We start from the raw sequence: 20,292 nt of genomic DNA, 5'->3' as shown, positions 1-20,292 counted from the left end.
ATGTATCAAAAGATGGCCTAGTCGGCCATCAGTGGAAAGAGAGGCCAATTGGATTTGCAAACTTTATAAGCCCCAGTACAGGGGAACACCAGGGCCAAAAAGTGGGTAGGGGAGTGGGGGGGAGGGTATGGGGGGACTCTTGGGATAGCATTGGAAATGTAAATGAGGAAAATATCTAATAAAAATATTTTTAAAAAAGAGTAAAGATTCCACAGAAAATTGGCAATAGATCTATCTCACCACTCTTGGATATATAACTGAAGGACACTTCATCCTACTACAAGGACATGTACTCAACCATGATTCTTACTGCTCTATTCATTCATAATAGCCAGAACCTGGAAAGAACCAAGAAGTCACAACAAAAGAAAGGATAAAAAATATGGCACATTAGCACAATAGAGCATTACTCCACTGTTTAAAGACAGGCATCATGATGTTTATAAGAGAACGGCTAAAGCTAGAAAAAAAATCTATCCTGAGTGAGGAAACCAACACCCAGAAAGGTAATTATGGTATGTATTCACTTATACATACATAGCCATTAAATAAATGATAATCAAGCTAAAAAGGAGATTGATCCATAGAAATGTTCAAGTGAGGGACACATGGATTTCATGGAAAGGGGAAAGAGATTAGCTATTCTGAGTGGTCTAGGCGGGTGGGTTGGAACAGGTATAGGGTTGAGAGAGGGAATGGGTGGAGAGAGAGCTGGAATTTGGGAATATATGAGAAATGTTATGAAATCCCATGGCAGTGGAAATTTAGTAACATATATGAAAGTGATCCTACTGAAATTTTCTAATAACTGAGGGTATGAAACACCCAACTGACCACCTATTTTCAACTAAGGGGTCTTTTCAAGTACAGGGACTATATTGCATTCAACTGAGTTGTTGGCCAAAGATGTCCCGTGGAAATGCCTACAAAACCCAGGCTAGGGCTAGAGAGATGGCTCAATGATTAAGACCACTGGCGGCTTGCTATTCCAGAGATCCTAAGTTCAATTCTGAGCAACCACATGGTGACTCGCAACCATCTTCAATGGAATCTGATCCTCTCTTCTGGTATGTTGAAGACAGATACATTGTACACATATCAATGAAATAAATAAATCTTTTTTAAAAAACACACACAGGCTGATGTTAAGACAAAGGTTTGCTCTCTACAAACTGAAAGTGGGATACCCATACCTAAGACAACACCCATACACTCCTTCAACATGGAAAAGTAGACCTGGTACCAACATAGAGCCTTTATTCCTATAATAGTGTTTGGTATGGAAAAGTACTCTGCACGCTACCAAATGAGACACATGAACATCAACTCAGCCACAAAACGTTTGGCCTTTAATCTGTCCTGCACACAAGATATGTTAATGCAATGGTGGCATGGAACTTGTGGGAGTACCCAACCAATATCAAATTTGTCGTATACAGAACACATACACAGCACTGTCAGGTGACCAATAACCAGAAATTAGATAGTCAACAAACATACCTACGGTAAGACCAAATACTACCTCTCTAAAATAAAATAAAATAAAATAAAATAAAATAAAATAAAATAAAATAAAATCATCAATAATACGACTTCTAATTATATTTTGCCATATTCATAGATCAGTGTGTTTTTCGCTTATCATCAGAGAAGAATCCTCCTACAGCAGACAGAAACAGATTCAGAGAATCACAGACTGGCAACATGTGGAAAGAGATTTCTCAAAACACACAGCTCTAAATGGAATTTCTCCATCAAATCTTACCTCTCAGAGCTCAGGGAATTCTGAAGAAGAGGAGTCGAGAAAGAGAGTAAGAGCCATGGGGATGAAGACACCAGGAGAACTGGACTCACTAAATCAACTGAGCAAAGTACACATGAATACACAGAGATTGAAACATCAAGAATGGGCCTGCAAGGGTTTGCATCAGATTACCTGCATATATATTAAAGCTTTCAGCTTAGTATTTTTATGGAACACCTGAGTGTGTGAACGAATGAGTCACTGATTGCTATGCCTTCCCTCGGGGTACATTTTGTTCTGTTTTATTGTCTAGACCAGGCATAATGTGATGGATTTTGTCTTATATTATATTCTCTTTTGTCCCATTTTTTGTCTCCTAGAAAGTAATTCTTTTCTTTTATATATGTATATATTTTTATTATGTATCTTCCTCATTTACATTTCAAATGCTATTCCAAAAGTTCCCCATACCCTCCCTCCCCCCACTCCTCTACAAAACCCACTCCCACTTCTTGGCCATGGTGTTCTCCTCTACTGAGGCATATAAAGTTTGCAAGACCAAGGGGCCTCTCTTCCCAGTGATGGCTGACTAGGTCATCTTCTGCTACATATGCAGCAAGAGACACGAGCTCTGGGGGTACTTGTTACTTCATATTGTTGTTCCACCTATAGGGTTGCAGACCCCTTCAGCTCCTTGGGTACTTTCTTGAATGGAGGAAGTCTACTCTTTCAGCCTCTGGTTTTCCCTTGCTTTAGAATCGATAGAAAGGGATGAGATCCCCAATCATGGTTTGGCGAAAAGTAATACATTTTAAGAATGTCTTTAGAATGGGATATTCTAATAAGACTAACTATGTGCTTATTTTCTTGCAAAAGAACTTTACATAAACCTCCAAACTAATTGGTTGTCAGGTTTTTTAAAATTTTTTTATTAGGTATTTTCCTCACTTACATTTCCAATGCTATCCCAAAAGTCCCCCATACTCTCCCCCCCTCCCCTACCCAGCCAATTCCACTTCTTGGCCCTGGTGTTCCCCTGTACTGAGGCATATAAAGTTTGCACGACCAGTGGGCCACTCTTTCCACTGATGACCGGCTAGGTCATCTTCTGATACATATGAAGCTAGAGACACAAGCTCAGGGGGGTACTGGTTAGTTCATATTGTTGTTCCACCTATAGGGTTGCAGATTCCTTTAGCTCCTTGGGTACTTTCTCTAGCTCCTCCATTGGAGGCCCTGTGATCCATCCAATAGCTGACTGTGAGCATTCATTTCTCTGTTTGCTAGGCCCTGGAATAGTCTCACAAGAGACAGCTATGTCAGGGTCCTTTCAGCAAAATCTTCCTAGTGTATGCAATGGTGTCAGTGTTTGGAAGCTGATTATGGGATGGATTCCCGGATATGGTAATCTCTAGATAGTCCATCCTTTTGTCTCAGCTCCAAACTTTGATTTGTAACTCCTTCCATGGGTGTTTTGTTCCCAATTCTGAGAAGGGGCAAAGTGTCCACACTTTGATTTTCGTTCTTCTTGAGTTTCATGTTCTTTGAATCTTGTATCTTGAGTATTCTAGCTTCTGGACTAATATCCACTTATCAGTGAGTACATATCATGTGAGTTTTTGTGATTGAGTTACCTCACTCAGGATGATGCCCTCCAGGCCCATTCATTTGCCTAGGAATTTCATAAAAGCATTCTGTTTAATAGCTGAGTTGTACTCCATTCTGTAAATATACCGCATTTTCGGTATCCATTCTCTGCTGAGGGGCATCTGGGTTTTTTCCATCTTCTGGCTATTATAAATAAGGCTGCTATGAACATAGTGGAGCATGTTTCTTTCTTACTAGTTGGAATATCTTCTGGATATATGCCCAGGAGAGGTATTGCTGGATCCTCCGGTAATACCATGTTCAATTTTCTGAGAAACCACCAGACTGATTTCCAGAGTGGTTATACAAGCTTGCAATCCCACCAACAGTGGAGGAGTGTTTCTCTTTCTCTACATCCTCACCAGCATCTGCTGTCACCTGAATTTTTGATCTTAGCCATTATGACTGGTGTGAGATGGAATCTCAGGGTTGTTTTGATTTGCATTTCCCCGATGATTAAGGATGCTGAACAATTTTTCAGGTGTTTCTCAGTCATTCGGTATTCCTCAGGTGAGAATTCTTTGTTTAGCTCTGAGCCCCATTTTTAATGGGGTTATTTGATTTTCTGGAGTCCACCTTCTTGAGTTCTTTATATATATATATTGGATATTAGTCCTCTATCTGATTTAGGATAGGTAAAGGTCCTTTTCCAATTTGTTGGTGGACTTTTTGTCTTATTGACAGTGTCTTTTGCCTTACAGAAGCTTTGCAGTTTCATGAGGTCCCATTTGTCAATTCTCAATCTTACAGCACAAGCCATTACTGTTCTATTCAGGAATTTTTCCCCTATGCCAATATCTTCAAGGCTTTTCCCCACTTTCTCCTCTATAAGTTTCAGTGTCTCTGGTTTTATGTGGAGCTCCTTGATTCACTTAGATTTGACCTTAGTACAAGGAGATAGGAATGGATTGATTCCCATTCTTCTACATGATAACCACCAGTTGTGCCAGCACCATTTGTTGAAAATGCTGTCTTTTTTCCACTAGATGGTTTTAGCTCCCTTGTCGAAGATCAAGTGACCATAGGTGTGTGGGTTCATTTCTGGGTTTTTAATTCTATTCCATTGGTCGACTTGTCTGTCTTTACACCAGTACCATGCCGTTTTTATCACAATTGCTCTGTAGTAAAGCTTTAGGTCAGACATGGTGATTCCACCAGAGGTTCTTTTATATTTGAGAAGAGTTTTTGCTTTCCTAGGTTTTTTGATATTCCAGATGAATTTGCAGATTGCTCTTTCTAATTCGTTGAAGAATTGAGTTGGAATTTTGATGGGGATTGCATTGAATCTGTAGATTGCTTTTGGCAAGATAGTCATTTTTACTATATTGATCCTGCCAATCCATGAGCATGGGAGATCTTTCCACCTTCTGAGATCTTCTTTAATTTCTTTCTTCAGAGACTTGAGGTTCTTATCATACAGATCATTCACTTCCTTAGTTAGAGTCATGCCAAGGTATTTTATATTATTTGTGACTATTGAGAATGGTGTTGTTTCAATAATTTCTTTCTCAGCCTGTTTATTCTTTGTGTAGAGAAAGGCCATTGACTTGTTTGAGTTAATTTTATATCCAGCTACTTCACTGAAGCTGTTTATCAGTTTTAGGAGTTCTCTGGTGGAATTTTTAGGGTCATTTATATATACTATCATATCATCTGCAAAAAGTGATATTTTGACTTCATCTTTTCCAATTTGTATCCCCTTGATCTCCTTTTGTAGTCGAATTGCTCTGGCTAGGACTTCAAGTACAATGTTGAATAGGTAGGGATAAAGTGGGAGCCTTGTCTAGTCCCTGATTTTAGTGGGATTGCTTCCAGATTCTCACCATTTACTTTGATGTTGGCTACTGGTTTGCTGTAGATTGCTTTTATCATGTTTAAGTATGGGCCTTGAATTCCTGATCTTTCCAAGACTTTTATCATGAATGGGTGTGGGATTTTGTGAACTGCTTTCTCAGCATCTAACGAGATGATCATGTGGTTTTTGTCTTTGAGTTTGTTTATATAATGGATTACATTGATGGATTTTCATATCCCTGCATCACTGGAATAAAACCTACTTGGTCAGGATGGATGATTGTTTTGATGTGTTCTTGGATTTGGTTAGTGAGAACTTTATTGAGTATTTTTGCATCAATATTCATAAGCAAATTGTTCTGAAGTTCTCTATCTTTGTTAGATCTTTCTGTGGTTTAGGTATCAGAGTAATTGTGGCTTCATAGAATGAGTTGGGTAGAGTGCCTTCTACTTCTATTTTGTGGAATTGTTTGTGCAGAACTGGAATTAGATCTTCTTTGAAGGTCTGATAGAACTCTGCACTAAACCTGTCTGGTCCTGGGCTTTTTTGGTTGGGAGACCATTAATGACTGCTTCTATTTCTTTAGGGGATATGGGACTGTTTAGATCCTTAACTTGATCCTGGTTTAACTTTGGTACCTTGTATCTGTCTAGAAATTTGTTCATTTCGTCCAGCTTTTCCAGTTTTGTTGACTATAGACATTTGTAGAAGAATCTGATGGTGTTTTGGATTTCTTCAGGATCTGTTGTTATGTCTCCCTTTTCATTTCTGATTTTGTTAATTAGGATGCTGTTCCTGTGCCCTCTAGTGAGTCTTGCTAAGGGTTTATCTATCTTGTTGATTTTCTCAAAGAACCAGCTCCTCATTTGGTTGATTCTTTGAATAGTTCTTCTTGTTTCCACTTGGTTTATTTCGCCCCTGAGTATATTTCCTGCCGTCTACTCCTCTTGGGTAAATTTTCTTCCTTTTTTTCTAGAGCTTTTAGGTGTGCTGTCAACCTGCTAGTGTGTGCTCTCTCTAGTTTCTTTTTGGAGGCACTCAGAGCTATGAGTTTTTCTCTTAGAAATGCTTTCATGGTGTCCCATAAATTTGGGTATGTTGTGTCTTCATTTTCATTAAACTCTAAAAAGTCTTTAATTTCTTTCTTTTTAAAAATATTTTTATTACGTATTTTCCCTAATTACATTTCCAATGCTATCCAAAAAGTCCCCCATACACTCCCCCCCCCACTTCCCTACCCACCCATTCCCATTTTTTTGGCCCTGGCGTTCCCCTGTACTGGGGCATATAAAGTTTGTGTGTCCAATGGGCCTCTCTTTCCAGTGATGGACGACTAGGCCATCTTTTGATACATATGTAGCTAGAATCAGGAGCTCCGGGGTACTGGTTAGTTCATAATGTTGTTCCACCTATAAGGTTGCAGATCCCTTTAGCTCTTTGTGTACTTTCTCTAGCTCCACCATTGGGAGCCCTGTGATCCATCCAATAGCTGACTGTGAGCATCCACTTCTGTGTTTGCTAGGCCCCGTAATAGTCTCACATGAGACAGCTATATCTGGGTCCTTTTACCAAAATCTTGCTAGTGTATGCAATGGTATCAGCGTTTGGAAACAGATTATGGAGTGGATCCCTGGATATGGCAGTCTGTAGATGATCCATCCTTTTGACACAGCTCCAAACTTTGTCTATGTAATTCCTTCCATGGGTGTTTTGTTCCCAATTCTAAGAAGGGGCACAGTGTCCACACTTTGGTCTTCATTCTTCTTGAGTTTCCTGTGTTTAGCAAATTGTATCTTATATATTGGGTATCCTAAGTTTTGGGCTAATATCCACTTATCAGTGAGTACATATCATGTGAGTTCCTTTGTGTTTGGGTTACCTCACTCAGGATGATGCCATTCAGATCCATACATTTGCATAGGAATTTCATAAATTCATTCTTTTTAATAGCTGAGTAGTACTCCATTGTGTAAATGAAACACATTTTTTTTTATCCATTCCTCTGTTGAGGGGCATATGGGTTCTTTCCAGCTTCTGGCTATTATAAATAAGGCTGCTATGAACATATTGAAGCATGTGTTCTTCTTACCCGTTGGGACATCTTCTGGATATATGCCCAGGAGAGGTATTGCTGGATCCTCTGGTAGTACTATGTCCAATTTTCTGAGGAACCGCCAGACTGATTTCCAGAGTGGTTGTACAAGCTTGCAATCCCACCAACAATGGAGGAGTGTTCCTCTTTCTCCACATCCATGCCAGCATCTGCTGTCACCTGAATTTTTGATCTTAGCCATTCTGACTGGTGTGAGGTGGAATCTCAGGGTTGTTTTAATTGCATTTCCCTGATGATTAAGGATGTTGAACATTTTTTCAGGTGCTTCTCTGTCATTCGGTATTCCTCAGGTGCAAATTCTTTGATCAGTTCTGAGCCCCATTTTTAATGGGGTTATTTGATTTTCTGGAGTCCACCTTCTTGAGTTTTATACATACATACATACATACACACACACACACACACACACACACACACACACACACACACACATATATATATATATATATATATATATATAGGATATTAGTCCCCTACCTGATTTAGAATAAGTAAAGATCCTTTCCCAATCTGTTGGTGGTCTTTTTGTCTTATTGACGGTGTCATTTGCCTTGCAGAAGCTTTGCAGTTTCATGAGGTCACATTCTCGATCTTTCAGAACAAGCCATTGCTGTTCTATTCAGGAATTTTTCCCCTGTGCCCATATGTTCAAGGCTTTTCCCCACTTTCTCCTCTATAAGTTTTAGTGTCTCTGGTTTTATGTGGAGCTCCTTGATCCACTTAGATTTGACCTTAGTACAAGGAGATAGGAATGGATCGATTCCCATTCTTCTACATGATAACAACCAGTTGTGCCAACACCATTTGTTGAAAATTCTGTCTTCCTTCCACTGGATGGTTGTAGCTCCCTTGTCGAAGATCAAGTGACCATAGATGTGTGGGTACATTTCTGGGTCTTCAATTCTATTCCATTGGTCTACTTGTCTGTCACTATACCAGTACCATGCAGTTTTTATCACAATTGCTCTGTAGTAAAGCTTTAGGTCAGGCATCCGTCTAGGCCATCTTTTGATACATATGCAGCTAGAGTCAAGAGCTCCGGGGTACTGGTTAGTTCATAATGTTGCATCTACAGGGTTGCAGATCTCTTTAGCTCCTTGGATACTTTCTCTAGCTCCTCCATCGGGGGTCCTGTGATCCATCCAATAGTTAACTGTGGGCATCCACTTCTGTGTTTGCTGGTTTCTACCTGCAAGCCTAACTGAGCAATATCAATACTGTTTAGGAATTGGTTCTTGCCCATGGGATGGGTCTCAATTTGGGTCAGTCATTGGTTGGCCATTCCCTCAGTCTATGCTCTTTATTTGTCCCTATACATATAGTAGTCAGGGTACATTTTGGGGCAAAAGATTTTTGAGTAGTTTGTTGTCCTTATCCTTCCAGTGGGAGCTTTGCTTGGCTACAGGAAGCTGGCTCTTCAGGATTCACATTTCCGACTATTGGAGTCTCAGCTAGAGTCACCCATAGATGCTCTGAAGCCTCTCCTCATCCCGAGTCTCTGGAACATTCTAGGGACTGACCTCCTCAATCACTGATATCCCTTATCTCTCCCCTGCTCTACCTGCAGTACTTCTCAGCTACTCAAAATTCCTCTGTTGAGAATTCTCTGTTAAGCTCTGTATCCCATTTTTTAAATTGAGTTATTTGGGTAGTTGGTATCTATCCTCTTGAATTCTTTACAATTTTGGATATTGGCCACCATCAGATGTGTGATTGGTACAGATATTTCCTTAATTTGTAAGTTTCCATTTTATCCTACTGACAGTGTCCTTTACCTTACAGCAGGTTTGCAATTTCATGAGGTCCTACTTATTCGCTGTTGATCTTAGAGCCTGAGCCAATGGTGTTCTGTTCAGGAAATTTTCTCCTATACCAATTTGAACAAGGGTATTTCCCAGTATCTCCTCTATGTGATTTGGTGAATATAAACTTAGAATTTTTTAAAACCTACTTTTATTAAGGGCTCTTAAATGATTTAATGTACATTCTACCCCATCACTTTCCAGAGGTTCAGGAAAGAAAGGTTAACAGAGCAAAAGAGAATGAAGGCCACTTTACAACTAACTCTTTGACCACATGATCATCTAGTTAGATGCTGAGAAAGCATTTGACAAAATCCAACACCCATTCATGATAAAAATTTTGGAAAAATCAGGAACTCAATTCCCATACATAAACATAATAAAAGCCTTATACAGCAAACTACTAGGCAACATCAAACTAAATTGAGAGAAACTTGAAGCAATCCCACTAAAAATGAAGAACTAGACAAGGCTGCCCATTTTCTCCCTACATATTCAATATAGTACCTGAAAGCCTTTAAGAGCAATTAGACAATAAAAGGAGATCGAGGGAATGCAAATTGGAAAGGAAGAAGTCAAAATATCAATATTTGCAGATGATATACAGGATATATAAGTAACCCTAAAAATTCTACCAGAGAACACCTAAACCTGATGAACAGCTTCAGTGCAGTAGCTGGATATAAAATTAACTCAAACAAGTCAATGGCCTTTCTCTACACAAAGAATAAACAGGCTGAGAAAGAAATTAGGGAAACAACACCCTTCTCAATAGTCACAAATAATATACAATATCCTTGGGGTGACTCTAACTAAGGAAGTGAAAGATCTGCATGATAAGAACTTCAAGTCTCTGAAGAAAGAAATCGAAGACCTCAGAAGAGGGAAAGATCTCTCTTGTTCATGGAATGGCAGGATTAATATAGAAAAAAATGGCTATCTTGCTGAAAGCAATCTATAGATTCAATGCAATCCCCATCAAAATTTCAACTCAATTCTTCAACGAATTGGAAAGGGCAATTTGCACTTCATCTGGAATAACAAAAATCCTAGGATAGCAAAAACAATTCGCAAAATAAGAGAACCTCTGGGGGAATCACCATGCCTAACCTAAAGCTGTACTACAGAGTAATTGTGATTTTAAAAAAAAACTGCATGGTACTGGTAGACTGACAGACAGGTAGACCAATGGAATAGAACTGAAGACTCAGAAATGAACCCACACACATATGGTCACTTGATCTTTGACAAAGGAGCTAAAAGAATCCAGTGGAAAAAAGACATTTTCAACAAATGGTGCTGGCTTAACTGGTTGTTATCATGTAGAAGGATGCGAATTGAAAAAATTCTTATCACCATGTACAAAGCTCAAGTCTAAGTGGATCAAGGAACTCCACATAAAACCAGAGACACTGAAACTTATAGAGGGGAGAGTGGGGAAAACCCTTCAAGATATGGGCAAAGGGGAAAAATTACTGAACAGAATAGCAATGGCATATGCTGTAAGATTAAGAATTGACAAATGGAACCTCATGAAATTGCAAAGTGTCTGTAAGGTAAAAGACACTGTCAACAGGAGTAAAAGGCCACCAACAGAATGGGAAAGGATTTTTACCCATCCTAAATCTGATAGGAGACTAATATCCAATATACAAAAAAAAAACTAAAAGGCTGGACTCCTAGGAAAGAAATCAGGAAACATACATGTGAGCACTAGCAAAAGAATATAAGAGATGGAAGAGAGAATCTCAAGTGCAGAAGATTACATAGAAAACATGAACACAACGATCAAAAAAATGCAAAATCCAAAAAGATCCTACCTCAACACATCCATGAAATCCAGAACACAATAAGAAGGCCAAACCTTACAATTATAGGTGTAGATGAGAATGAAGATTTTCAACTTAAAGGGCCAGTAAATATCTTCAACAAAATTATAAAAGAAAACTTCCCTAACCTAAAGAAAGAGATACCCATGAACATACAAGAAGGCTACAGAATACCAAATAGATTAGACCACAAAAGAAATTCCTCCCAACACAAAATAATCAGAACATAAAATGCACTAAATAAAGACAGAATATTAAAAGCAGTAAGAGAAAAATGTCAAGTAACATATAAAGGGAGACCTATTACAATTACACCAGACTTCTCACCAGAAACTATGAAAGCCAGAAGATCCTGGACAGATGTTATACAAACCCTAAGAGAACACAAATGTCAGCCCAGGCTACTATACCCAGCAAAACTCTCAATTACCGTAGATGGAGAAACGAAGGTATTCCATGACAAAAACAAATTCACACAATATCTTTCCATGAATCCAGCCCTTCAAATGATAATAAAAGGAAAACGCCAATACAAAGGCAGAAATTACACTCAAGAAAAACCAAGAAAGTAATCTTTCAACAAACATAAGACTGCCGCAAGTAAAGAACCCCCGAAATCTAACAACAAAAATAACAGGAAGCAATAATTACTTTTCCTTAATATCTCTTAATATCAATGGACTCAATTCCCCAATAAAAAGGCATAGACTAACAGACTGCCTAAACAAACAGGAGCCCACATTTTGATGTATACAGGAAACCCATTTCAGCGAAAAAGGCAGACACTACCTCTGAGTAAAAGCCTGAAAAACAATTTTCCAAAGAAACGGTCTGAAGAAACAAGCTAGAGTAGCCATTCTAATATCAAATAAAATCGACTTCCAAAACAGAGTAATCAAAAAAGACATGTAGGGGCACTTCATACTAATCAAAGGTAAAATCTACCAAGATGAACTCTAAATTCTGAATATCTATGCTCTAAATGCAAGGGCAGCCACATTCATTAAGGAAACTTTAGTAAAGCTCAAAGAACACATTGCACCTCACACAATAATAGCGGGAGACATCAACACCCCACTCTCATCATTGGACAGATCCTGGAACAGTAACTACACAGAGACACATTGAAATTAAGAGAAGTTATGAAATCAATGTATTTAACAGATATCTACAAAACATTTTACCCTACAACAAAAGAATATACATTCTTCTAAGCACCTCATGGTACTTTCTCCAAAATGGACCATATTGGTCACAAAACATGCCTCAACAGATCCAAAAATATTGAAATTATCCCATGCATCCTATCAGATCACCATGGACTAATGCTGATCTTCAATAAAAGATAAATAATAGAAAGCCAATGTTGACATGGAAGCTGAATAACACTCTACTCAATGATAAGTTGATCAAGGAAGAAATAAAGAAATTAAAGACTTTTTAGAGTTTAATGAAAATGAAGCCACAACATAACCAAACTTATGGAACACAATGAGAACAGTTCGAAGAAGAAAATTCAAAGCTCTGAGTACCTCCAAAAAGAATCTAGAGAGAGAACACACTTGCAGCTTCACAGCACACCTAAAAGCTCTAGAACAAAAGTAAGCAAATATGCCCAAGAATGAGTAGACAGCAGAAAATAATCAAACTCAGCTTGTACAACCACTCTGGAAATCAGTCTGGCAGTTCCTCAGAAAATTGAGTATAGTACTACCAGAAGATCCTGCAATTCCTCTCCTAGGCGTATACCCTGAAGATGCTCCAACTTGTAATAAGGACACATGCTCCAATACATTCATAGAAGCCTTATTTATAATAGCAAGAAGCTGAAAGAACCCAGATGTCCCTAAACAAAGGAATGGATACAGAAAATGTGGCATATTTGCACAATGGAGCTACTAAAAACAAGGAATTCATAAAATTTTTAGAGAAATAGGTAGATCTAAAGTATAACATCCTAAGTGACTTAACACAATCACAAAAGAACACACATGATATACACCCACTGTTAAGTCGATATTAGGCCAGAAGATCCAAATACCCAAGATACAATTTGCAAAATATATGAAACTCAAGAAGAAGGAAGACCAAAGTGTGGACAAATTGATACTGTTTAGAATGGGGAAGAAAATACGCATGGGAGGAGTTACAGAGACAAAGTTTGGAGCAGAGACTAAAGGAATGACCATCCAGAAACTGCCTCACCTGGGGATACATCCCTTAAACGACCACCAAACCAGATACTATTGCAGATGCCAACAAGAACTTGCTGACAGGAGACTGGTATAGCTGTCTCCTGAGAGACTCTGCCAGTGCCTGACTAATGTAGAAGTGAATGCTCAGTCATCCATTAGATGGAGCACAGGGTCCCCAATGAAGAAGCTAGAGAAAGTATCCAATCAACTGCAGGTGTTTGCAGCCCCCTAGGAGAAACAACAATATGAACTAACCAGGAATCCCAGAGCTCCCTGGGACTAAACCATCAATCAAAGAAAATTTATTACGGGACTCGTGGCTCTAGCTGTATATGTAGGAGAGGATGGCCCAGTCGGTCATCAATCCGAGGAGAGGCCCTTTGTACTGTGAAGGATCTAAGCTCCAGTATAGAGGAATGCTTGGGCCAGGAATCAGAAGTGGGTGGATTGGTGAGCAGGAGGAGGGGGTAGAGGATAGGGGATTTTGTGGGGAGAAACTAGGAAAGGGAATAACATTTGAAATGTAAATAAAGTAAGAAAATATCTAATAAAAATAAAAGTGATGAATTCATGAACTTCTTAGGCAAATGTGTAGAACTAGAAAATATTATCCTGAGTGAGGTAACCCAATGGCAAAAGAACACACGTGGTATGTACTCACTGATAAGTGGATATTAACCCAAAGCTAAGAATAACCAAGATACAATTCACAGACCATAGGAAGCTCGAGAAAAATGGAGACCAAAGTATGGGTGCTTCGGTCCTTCTTAGAAGGAGAACAAAATACTCACAGGGGCAAATATGTAGATAGAGAGTAGAGCAGAGACTGAATGAAAGGCCATCCAGAGACTGTCCCACCTGGGGATTCATCCCATATAACTTACCAAACCCAGACACCTTTGTGGATGCCAAGAAGTGCATCGAGAAAGAGGCTGGTATGGCTGTCTCCTAAGTGACTTGCCAGAGCCTTACAAACACAGAGACAGATGCTCAAAACCAATCACTGGACTGAGAGTGGGGTCCACAACAGAGGAGTTAGAGAAAGGACCAAAGGAGTTGAAGGGGATTTCAACCCCACAGGAAGAACAATATCAATCAACTAGTCCCCCAAGAACTCCCAGGGACTAAGCCATCATCTAAGGAGTACACAAAGCTCCAACAGCAGAAGTTGCAGAGGATGTCCTTGTCATGCATCAGTGGGAGGAGTGGTTCTTTGTCCTATGAAGGCTCAATAGATGACCAAGTGTAGGGGAACTGAGGACAAATAGGTGGGAGTTGGTGGGTGGGTGGGTGGGTGGGTGGGTGGAGGAACACCCTCATATAAGCAGGGGGAGAGGGGATGGGATAGAGGGCTTGTGGGGGAGGGGGATAACGTTTGAAATGAAAATGAAGAAAATATCCAATAAAAACTTATTAATACCTGAAAAAGTTACAAAAAATAGAATTAAAGAATTTTACATTATTCATCATGAGATGTCTACAAGGGGTACTGTCCAACTAATATGGTATTGGTTTATTTTAACTCCTTTGAAATATGCATGTGAACCCTGAGATTGCACCTCACACCAGTCAGAATGGCTAAGATCAAAAATTGAGGTAACAGCAGATGCTGGCGAGAATGTAGAGAAAGTGGATGTGGAGAAAGAGGAACACTCCTCGATTGTTGGTGGGATCTAGCTTGTAAAACCACTCTGGAAATCAGTCTGGCAGTTGCTCAGGAAAATTAGACATAATACTACCAGAAGATGCAGCAATACCTCTCCTGGGCATATATCCAGAAGATGTTCCAACTGGTAAGAAGAACACATGCTCCACTATGTTCATAGCAGCCTTATTTATAATGGCCAGAAGCTGATAAGAATCCAGATGTCCCTCAACAGAGGAACGGATACAGAAAATGTGTTTCATTTACACAATGGATTACTACTCCGATATTAAAAACAATGAATTTATGAAATTCTTAAGCCAATGGTTGGATCGGGAGGGTATCATCCTGAGTGAGATAACTCTATTACAAAAGAAGTCTTTTTTTTTCCAATTTCTTTTTTTAATTAGGTATTTATGTCATTTCAATATCCAATGCTATCCCAAAATTTCACCCCAAGCTCCCCCACCCACTCCCATTTCTTGGCCCTGGCATTCCTCTGTACTGAGGCAGAAAAAGTTTGCACGACCAATAGGCCTCTCTTTCTACTGATGGCTGACTAGGCCATCTTCTGATACCTATGCAGCTAGAAACACGAGCTCTGGGGGTTACTGGGTAGTTCATATTGTTGTTACACCTATAGGGTTGTAGATCCCTTTAGCTCCTTGGTTACTTTCTCTAGCTCCTCCATTGGGGGCCCTGTGATCTATCCAGTAGCTGACTGTGAGCATCCACTTCTATGTTTGCTAGACCACGGAATATTCTCACAAGAGACAGCTCTATCTTGGTCCTTTCAGCAAAATCTTGCTAGTGTACGCAATGGTGTCAGCGTATGGAGGCTGATTATGGAATGGATCCCCGGATATGGCAGTCCCTAGATGGTCCATCCTTTCGTCTCAGCTCCAAACTTTGTCTCTGTAACTCCTTCCATGGGTGTTTTGTTAGCAATAATAAAAAGGGGCAAAGTGTCCACACTTTGACCTTCTTTCTTCTTGAGTTTCATGTGTTTAGCAAATTGTATCTTATATCTTGGGTATTCTAAGTTTCTGGGCTAATATCCACTTATCAGTGAGTACATATCATGTGAGTTCTTTTGAGATTGGATTACCTCACTCAGGATGGTGCCCTTCAGGTCCACCATTTGCATAGGAATTTCATAAATTTGTTCTTTTTAATAGCTGACAAGTACTCCATTGTGTAAATGTACCACATTTTCTGTATCCATTCCTCCGTTGAGGGGCATCTGGGATCTTTCCAGCTTCTGGTTATTATAAATAACGCTCCTATAAACATAGTGGAGCATGTATCCTTCTTTCCAGTTGGAACATCTCAGGATATATGTCCAGGAGAGGTATTGCAGGATCCTCCGCTAGTACTATGTCCAATTTTCTGAGGAACCACCAGACTGATTTCCAGAGTGGTTCTACAATCTTGCAATCCCACCAATAATGGAGGAGTGTTCCTCTTTCTCCACATCCTCACCAGCATCTGATGTCACCTGAATTTTTTATCTTAGCCATTCTGACTGGTGTGAGGTGGAATCTCAGGGTTGTTTTGATTTGCATTTCCATGATGATTAATGATGTTGAACATTTTTTCAGGGGCTTCTCAGCCATTCTGTATTCCTCAGGTGAGAATTATTTGTTTAGCTCTGAGCTGCATTTTTAATGAGGTTATTTGATTATCTGGAGTCCACCTCTTGAGTTCTTTATATATATTGAATATTAGTCCTCTATCTGATTTAGGATAGGTAAACATCCTTTCCCAATTTGTTGGTGGATTTTTTGTCTTATTGATGGTGTCTTTTGCCTTGCAGAAGCTTTGCAGTTTCATGAGTTCACATTTGTTGATTCTTGATTTTACAGCACAAGCCATTGCTGTTCTATTCAGGAATTTTCCCCCTGTACCCACATCTTCGAGGGTTTTCCCTACTTTCTCCTCTATAAGTTTCAGTGTCTCTGGTTTTATGTGGAGTTCCTTAATCCACTTAGATTTGATCTTAGTACAAGGAGATAGGAATGGATCAATTCACATGCTTCTACATGATAACCGCCAGTTGTGCCAGCACCATTTGTTGAAAATGCTGTCTTAATTCCAATGGATGATTGTTGCTCCCTTGTGAAAGATCAAGTGACCATAGGTGTGTGGGTTCATTTCTGGGTCTTCAATTCTATTCCATTGGTCTACTTCTATGTCGCTATACCAGTACCATGCAGTTTTTATCACAATAGATCTCTAGTACTATTTTATGTCAGGCATGGTGATTCCACCAGAGGTTCTTTTATCCTTGAGAAGAGATATTGCTATCCTAGGTTTTTTGTTATTCCAGATGAATATGCAGATTGCCCTTTCTAATTCGTTGAATAATTGAGTTGGAATTTTGATGGGGATTGCATTGAATCTGTAGATTACTTTTGGCAAGATAGCCATTTTTACTATATTGATCCTGCCAATCGATGAGCATGGGAGATCTTTCCATCTTCTGAGATCTTCTTTGATTTCTTTCTTCAGAGACTTGAAGTTCTTATCATACAGACCTTTCACTTCCTTAGTTAGAGTCATGCCAAGGTATTTTATAATATTTGTGATTATTGAGAAGGGTGTTGTTTCAATAATTTCTTTCTCAGCCTGTTTATCCTTTGTGTACAGAAAGGCCATTGACTTGTTTGAGTTAATTTTATATCCAGCTACTTCACCGAAGCTGTTTATCAGGTTTAGGAGTTCTCTGATGGAATTTTTAGAGTCACTTATGTATACTATCATATCATCTGCAAACAGTGATATTTTGACTTCATCTTTTCCAATTTGTATCCCCTTGATCTCCTTTTGTTGTCGAATTGTTCTGGCTAGGACTTCAAGTACTATGTTGAACAGGTAGGAAGAAAGTGGGCAGCCTTGTCTAGTCCCTGATTTTAGTGGGATTGCTTCCAGCTTCTCACCATTTACTTTGATGTTGGCTACTGGTTTGCTGTAGATTGCTTTTATCATGGTTAGGTATGGACCTTGAATTCCTGATCTTTCCAAGACTTTTATCATGAATGGGTGTTGGATCTTGTGGAATGATTTTTCCGTGTCTAAGGAGATAATCCTGTGGTTTTTGTCTTTGAGTTTGTTTATATAATGGATTACGTTGATGGATTTCTGTATATTAAACCATCCCTGCATCTCTGGAATAAAACCTACTTGGTCAGGATGAATGATTGTTTTATTGTGTTCTTTAATTCCGTTAGTGAGAAATTTATTGAGTATTTTTGCATCAATATTCATAAGGGAAATTGGTCTGAAGTTCTCTATCTTTGTTGGATCTTTCTGTGGTTTAGGTATCAGAGTAATTGTGGCTTCATAGAATGAGTTGGGTAGAGTACCTTCTAGTTCTATTTTGTGGAATAGTTTGTGCAGAACTGGAATTAGATCTTCTTTGAAGGTCTGATACAACTCTGCACTAAACACATCTAGTCCTGGGCTTTTTTTTTTTTTTTTTTTTTTTTTTTGCTGGGAGACTATTAATGACTGCTTGTATTTCTTTAGGGGATATGGGACTGTTTAGATTTTTAACTTGATCCTGATTTAACTTTGGTACCCGGTATCTTTCTAGAAATTTGTCCATTTTGTCCAGATTTTCCAGTTTTGTTGAGTATAGCCTTTTGTAGAAAGATCTGATGGTGTTTTGGATTTCTTCAGGATCTGTTGTTATGTCTCCCTTTTCATTTCTGATTTTGTTAATTAGGATGCTGTCCCCATGTCCTCTAGTGACTCTAGCTAAGGATTTATCTATCTTGTTGATTTTCTCAAAGAACCACCTTCTCGTTTCCTTTATTCCTTGAATAGTTCTTCTTGTTTCCACTTGGTTGATTTCACCCCTGAGTTTGATTATTTCCTGCCGTCTACTCCTCTTGGGTGAATTTGCTTCCTTTTTTTCTAGAGCTTTTAGTTGTGTTGTCAAGCTGCTAGTGTGTGCTCTCTCTAGTTTCTTTTTGGAGGCACTCAGAGCTATGAGTTTCCCTCTTGGAAATGCTTTCATTGTGTCCCATAAGTTTGGATATGTTGTGGCTTCATTTTCATTAAACTCTAAAAAGCCTTTAATTTCTTTCTTTATTCATTCCTTGACCAAGGTATCATTGAGAAGAGTGTTGTTCAGTTTCCACATGAATGTTGGCTTTCCATTATTTATGTTGTTATTGAAGATCAGCCTTAGTCCATGGTGGTCTGATAGGATGCATGGGACAATTTCAATATTTTTTTATCTGTTGAGGCCTGTTTTGTGACCAATTTTATTGTTATGTTTGGAGAAGGTCCTGTGAGGTTCTGAGAAGAAGATATATCCTTTTGTTTTAGGATAAAATTTTCTGTAGATATCTGTTTAGTCCATTTTTTTGTAACTTCTGTTAGTTTCACTGTGTCCCTGTTTAGTTTCTGTTTCCATGATCTGTCCATTGATGAAAGTGATGTGTTGAAGTCTCCCACTATTATTGTGTGAGGTGCTATGTGTGCTTTGAGCTTTACTAAAGTGTCTTTAATGAATGTGGCTGCCCTTGCATTTGGAGCATGGATATTCAGAATTGAGAGTTCCTCTTGAAGGATTTTACCTTTGGTGAGTATGAAGTGTCCCTCCTTGTCTTTTTTGATAACTTTCGGTTGAAAGTCGATTTTATTCGATATTAGAATGGCTACTCCAGCTTGTTTCTTCAGACCATTTGCTTGGAAAATTGTTTTCCAGCCTTTCACTCTGAGGTAGTATCTGTCTTTTTCCCTGAGATGGGATTCCTGTAAGCAGCAGAATGTTGGGTCCTGTTTGTGTAGCCAGTCTGTTAGTCTATGTCTTTTTATTGGGGAATTGAGTTCATTGATATTAAGAGATATTAAGGAAAAGTAATTGTTGCTTTCTTTTATTTTTGTTGTTAGATTTGGCATTCTCTTATTGTGGCTGTCTCCTGTTTAGTTTGTTGAGGGATTACTTTCTTGCTTTTTCTAAGGTGTGATTTCCGTCCTTGTATTGGTTTTTTCTGTTATTATCCTTTGAAGGGCTGGATTCGTGGAAAGATAATGTGTGAATTGGGTTCTGTCGTGTAATACTTTGGATTCTCCATCTGAGTTAATTGAGAGTTTGACTGGGTATAGTGGCCTCGGTTGGCATGTCTGTTCTCTTACAGTCTGTATAACATCTGTCTAGGGTCTTCTGGCTTTCATAGTCTCTGGTGAAAAGTCTGGTGTAATTCTGATAGGCCTGCCTTTATATGTTACTTGACCTATCTCCCTTACTGCTTTTAATATTCTCTCTGTATTTAGTGCATTTGTTGTTCTGTTATCATGTGTCAGAGGAATATCTTTTATGGTCTGGTCTATTTGGAGTTCTGTAGGCTTCTTATATGTTCATGGACATCTCTTTCTTTAGGTTTGGGAAGTTTTCTTCTATAATTTTGTTGAAGATATTTGCTGTCCCTTTAAGTTGAAAATCGTCATTCTCATCTATTGCTATTATCCGTAGGTTTGGTCTTCTAATTGTGTCCTGGATTTCCTGGATA

This window comes from Mus musculus, chromosome 7 (genome assembly GCF_000001635.26).
Source record: "Mus musculus strain C57BL/6J chromosome 7, GRCm38.p6 C57BL/6J".
Classification (NCBI taxonomy): Eukaryota; Metazoa; Chordata; class Mammalia; order Rodentia; family Muridae; genus Mus; species Mus musculus.
The sequence above is the reverse complement of the archived record's forward strand: the minus strand, read 5'-3'. Positions refer to the sequence as shown.